Source organism: Nestor notabilis, unplaced genomic scaffold (genome assembly GCF_000696875.1).
Source record: "Nestor notabilis isolate BGI_N333 unplaced genomic scaffold, ASM69687v1 scaffold260, whole genome shotgun sequence".
NCBI classification, from domain to species: domain Eukaryota; kingdom Metazoa; phylum Chordata; class Aves; order Psittaciformes; family Psittacidae; genus Nestor; species Nestor notabilis.
The window spans coordinates 80,391-86,390 of NW_009910418.1; the positions used below are offsets into that span (position 1 = coordinate 80,391).

Below are 6,000 nucleotides of genomic sequence, written 5' to 3' on the forward strand. Positions count from 1 at the left end.
CAGAGTATTTTATTCCAGTCTGACAAAACACTTGCTTATGTGCTCAAAGTCAGGCATTCACCTACTCAGTGAGTATTAATTGCTTAACATTAATCATGTCTTAAGTGCACATAACCTGCATTTGTAGCCTGATTTTCAAAAGGCCATCAGTGTGTACTTGTTTCCACTGACTAGTCCTAACTCTCAAGCCTAATTTCAAGCAACTTTAAAATCTTAATCAAAGAATGTTTTGCAGTGCACTAGCCTTAAAAAAAAGAAGCCCACCACAAAAGAACAAGCTCTCTCCAGCTGAAGCAGTATTGAGCCAATCTGCACTGCCCAAAGGAAAAGCTGTTGCAGATTATCAAATGAATAGCGCAGTTAATGGCTCACAGTCTGCTCTGATTCAACCCAACATGGAGTTCAGAAATGCCACCTGCTGACAGAAACCAAAAACATTCTGATATAAATAGCAGCTCTGCTACAAATTCGGGTTAGTTTGGCTACGTATTAATAGCACATCCATAAACAAGAAAGTTTGGGCACCTACCTCCTCCTCTCAGTTCTCAGTTCATTTGGGGGACGAGGTGGGGGAACACAACCCTCTTATTTTACATTTCTACCGTCCACTTTAAACTTACAAAGTAGCTTGGCAGAGCATATCTCTTTTTCTCGCTGGATTCTGTTTAATGTGCTGTTATAGCACTCTGCGTAACAGCTGTCTGTGCCATATGATTACTTCATTGTTGAAAGCATAACATATGGAAACTGTACTGAAATGTTAGCTGCTTTGATACCTATGAAGAGCAATGAGATTTTGCATTACAAGACAATGCATTTTTTAAACAAAGTAACAAAAATGAAACACACATTTAGAATCTAAACCATATTAGGTTCCAGCATGCCTGTTACTCTATTTCAATGCCCAATTCCAATGGCTGGTTACTATTGTGTTCTTGATTGCTATTACCAGTAAACAATGGGTGATTTTCCTTCAGCTTTTGCGTTCTTGGGAAAGAAAAGGGAATAGACTGAAGAGGATGCCCTTGGGATTCCTTCATGAGTTATCCATGAAGGCAAATGCTATATACAAGTGGAATTATAGGAATCGTCACTGATATAGTGTTCCTTGAGATAACAACGTTTATTGGAAAAAACTCAAACTGCCACAGTGCTTTGCTTCCCAAAATCAAAGCTCCCACAACAAACAAGTGCATAACGGACCAGAGGCAAGGTGGATCCTTGCAGATTCATTTCTAAGTCCCAACTGCTTTTGGCAGGAGGTGAAAGGAGATAGTTGTAATACACAGACTTTCCTTCCCTGTAAATTAGTCGCCCATAAGAGGGAACAATAAAGCTCTGAATTATTTCACCAGTAGCAAGAACACTCATTAACACAAGAAGGAAGCTGTAATCTTTTGCTCATTGTTTTGCCAGTAGTTGCATTTGAATCCTGAACAAAATCCAGCTGAATAAGAGAAAAGATTAATAGCCTAAGTGGTAAGAATCTATTGATTTTATTGAATAAAAGTTTATATATACACTATTTTAATCTTAGAACACAGTCCCTAATAATGTAAATGGGACTCAATTCCCTTCAATTTAGTTTGTTAACGAAACCTACAAACCCAAACATAATTAAAGTCATTACAGAATGGTATCATAATTACTTCTAATTGCACCAGGCTCAGAAATTACATCCTAGGTGAAGACTGATTTTTTTTTCTTAATTGAAAATATATTTAATTTCACTTTCTGTCTTTAAATCACATATTAAATAAAGTCACAGTTCACAACTAGTATGATTTATTAGAAAAAAATTGGCCCATTTCACATGATATGCTCTAACTGGCTGAAACAGTGCAGCTTTAGGATTATTAACACAGCTACCACGCAGTCTTGACTTCAGTTTAAAATATGTTCTGTTTATCTATATAGTTACTATAGATCTACTAAATCATCAGTCAAATAGTAACCTCGGTAAATGTAATGGTTTCTACATCAGTAGTAGTAACTGAATGCCTCAGTCATAGAATTTTTTTAGTCTTAAAATATTGCTGTACTGATTTTTTAGGCATATTTGATTACAATATCACTGCTTACATCTTAAACTCCTTAAAGGTTACAGCCAATCCCACAAAGTATTTTTTACTCCAAATTAGAATTCATTATTGCTTTCATATTTTACTAGAAGGAGAAAGGAAAAAAGAGGTTGAGAAATCAGGTTATTTTCTGTGAGCAGAAAATAGGGTCACTTCTGTGAATATTGAAATTGAGGTAGTGGAAATTGCAAGGAAGTTTGCCATATTAAGGAAAGGTAAGATCTTTTAAATGTAGTCAAATGACTGTACAAACATTACTCCCCAGAAAGGCATTTATCCTAATTAATAATAATTAGTCACCTACTTAACTGACAGCTGCAAATCAAAATGGGACTTGCCAATTCTCTCATGGGGTCAGCTATGGCCACCCATGAAAACTTCCTTCTTTCATCTGCTTTACAAGAGGAAGGACTGACCAACAACCACAGCCATTCCAGCCCACCATAGCATCCTCAATGCTCGCTGCCAGGACTGGCTGCCACCCGCTGCCCAAGACGATCAGGAAGTAAGTAGGTCTATAAACCTATTAAACCAGCATAAATGTTGTAACTTGTCATCCATTAAAATCCAAATAAACAGGAAAAGAGGTCTGAGAGCCAGTTTCTTCAGAGCAAAATGTAATGCTAATTATGAGGTTTTCAACTACCCCAGCTTTTTTCTGGGGGTGGGCGAGACTTAGGGTTGAACCATTAAAAAGCCAGTTGGTAGTATTAAACTCTTGCTTTAGGATTTATAAGAAGGCCAAAAATGCACTCCAGGTTGAAATTTACTATCCCAGGCCTGAAATAATTTCAATAATAATAATAATAATAATAAAAAAAAGGTAAAAACTCAAAGAAGTAAAAAAAGTCATAAATATGGAAGAAAACCCAAACAAACATGAAACAATGGTTTCAGATGATTTTTGGCACTCCTTCAATGCAAAAATTGCTTTATTTTTTAATTAAATCTGAGACTCACTACTATGAATTACTTTTATAACTAAAACTGGGACCAGGTTATTTTAATAACAAATTACTAGTAAGTTACTATCACTGAATCTTTTTTAAAGCTTTCCAGTGTGAAGAGATGTCATAGTTTTCAAAGGAATGTCAATGTTCTGACTTACACTCCAAAGCCAGGAAGCCGGGGCAGGCAATTTCATCTGTGAGCCACACATATGTATGAAAACATTTGAAAAAATTAACAGCGTATGTTAAAGATGCAATGTCAGCCCCAGTTTTATCCATAACTAGAGTTCATTAGTTTTGTGGGTTTAAAATTGACATTTAAATATAAAGGCAACATAAGTTTTTGTGACTTAATTGAGCGCTCCTTAAATAAAGAGTTATTTAAATGTTTGCAGACCATTAACATCTTTCCAAAATAAGCTGTGTGCTGGTGCTACTTAGCAATATTTCCCTATCACCCTAAGGAGCCTATATAGCTAATAGAAGCCATTTCTTTTGCTAAATTCTGCCTGCAAACTCTAAAAAGAGCATTAAGGTTACTAAACAGAGTATCCTGGGAGGCAGTATTGTTAAAACAAAAACCGGAACAAACTTTTCAAGTGAACTTTCTGCAATCATGAGAGGACATAGGTCTTAAGAAGAAGAGAAAACTTGTTATAGGAGAGGGAACAAAAAGCCAAATGTAAGCAGAGAGCACATGCCAGTCACCCCTAAGGGAACAGAGGGGAGGTACAGAAAATTAACTGCTGCATTTCTGCTACCCACCAAAACCACAAATGGGCCATTCTGGGGGACTAACACATACAGAGTCTGCAGATAAATACATGTCTGCCTCATTACCTGAGAAGAGCCTTAAAGAGCACACTTCTTTGCTGAATATTTCTGTTTCTACACGAATGATCTCAGTTACACAGAAGAAGGTGCTATACATATGCATGCAACATTGCAGCATGTATGCGTGTCAGCTTGGAAGCTGCTCAGCTCTGTCTGTGAATTTGGCCTATATTTTTTTGGCAGGGATTTTTACTGCAAAACTTAACAAACATTCCCTGTAGCCAAACCACCTTGAACTGTTTCTTATCAAATTTCACAAGCTAAGTGGGTTCAAGTCTGGTCAATATGTGGATGAGAGATCATTATATGAAATTATGTTTTGCTGAAAAATGGTAACAGTAACTTAACAGCATCAGGAAACGGCAGGATTAGCTGTAAGGACATGCACAAAGATGACTGGGATTCAGGTAGCTGCTGGCTTTACCCAAGATAAGACTACCACACCTAGGAAAGCCAGGACGAGCAGCATACCTAAAGGGAGGCCAGTATATGGAAAATGGGACCTAAAAGATTAGTGAGGTTCCTGCTTTCTACCTGGAACAAGAATGGCAAACAGCCACGAAAGACACTCTCTGCTGAAGGACATGCCTATTTGTATGCCACCTCGCCAGCTTGCAAGGCATACTTTCTCTCTGGCATCTAAAGCAGCACCAGCTCTGAGTTATACCTTGTGCAGTAACAGTAATACCATGCATGCTGCTAAAGTCTGGTATACTAACACAGTATCAAACAACTGGAATGGAAGATGATAAAAGAGAAACTGCCATTCTGAATTTCTCATGTATAGTTTGGGAAAGCATAGATCTAAAGGAGGATTAGGATAACGATTATATTTGGATTATAACAAATACTTAACATCAACCCAGATGATGCCCTTTCATGCAACCTAAGGAAAAACATCCTCTGTATTTTCTTAAGTAACCACAACATACATGTTTACCTGTATTCAAAGATGAGTTAACAAGAGTCTCCTCAGAGTACATATCAAACAGGATCTCACAGAAGGAATACAGCAGTATTCTTCATTCTGACTGGATGCAGTGGAGGGTATGCCTGTAGGGCTTGGAAGTTGTGCAGGCACTGTGAGGCTGAAATGTAGGATGATTTACATACTCCAAATTGTTTCCCTGAAACAGATCTTGCCTAACTATCCCTGGTTTTATCACCTCGCTAGTCAACTGCCATACATCCTGCACTTAAGGGAAAAAGACTTGCATCAGCCAGTAACAGACACATGAGCTGCCTATCTAAAATTAGCCTGCTGGCCCTCCTGGGCTCCCTCTGCAGGCGCTGCACCAACAGAATGAGAAGCTCAGCCACAGCATGACTGTGAGCAACCACGTCACCTGTGCAAGCTAGAACCACTGCGAAGACCAAAATCCTATGCCAAGCAAACATTGGGAAAAATTCTGTAGTTATCAAAAAAATATCAATGCTTATTTTAGGCCCAGAAAAGCTTTCAAGATGACAAAACCAGAAATTGGGCTGAGGCTGCTGAAATGCAACTTAGTTGATGGTTACTTAAAAAAACCAAACCCTTCAATAAATAATGTATTTTTTCTTCTACCAAGCTATTACAAACCCTAACTTTGGAACAGGGCTCCAATGAGGAACTTGGAACAGAGGCTGCAGAAAGTGGAAGGTGATATTATTTATAACCTGGCAGGCAGGACCCCTAGAAATTCAGCCATGAGAAGCTGATTATCTTACCTACAGGTAAAACAATACTGAGTAACTTTGAAATTTTGAAAAATATATGAACAATGAAAAGTATTTCAGCAGACAGACGCTGGCTTTTTTTCTTCAGTATTTGATGGAACATGTTTGAAAGAATACATCACTAACCAGTGTTCCTGACAGATGTGTAAAGTTATACTACCTGGCCACATCATGAATTAGCCTTCTCAGGAAGAGCTACATAAAAGCAAAACAGAAGAAAGCAGAAATTCCTTGGCATCTGTAGGATTTCATGGAAATGAATCAGTTTGCTTCAAATAGGAGATAATTAAGAAAATCTATTAAAATTTTCTGAATTACATTATGATTTTATCATTTAGCTATTCTCAACATGCTTCCCTTTTTCATATCCAGGGACATAATGAACAACCAGTTCATTTCAGAACTTCCAGAAAGAG

The 6,000-nt window shown here is 37.6% G+C and overlaps 1 protein-coding gene across 1 annotated transcript in view; it reads right to left on the bottom strand.

The window, feature by feature from the left end:
* Positions 1 to 6,000, bottom strand: part of JAZF1 (JAZF zinc finger 1) — a gene marked incomplete at its 5' end in the record, with an annotated part of 86,273 nt that overhangs the window by 21,887 nt on the left and 58,386 nt on the right. The gene's annotated exons all lie outside the window — the stretch shown is intronic.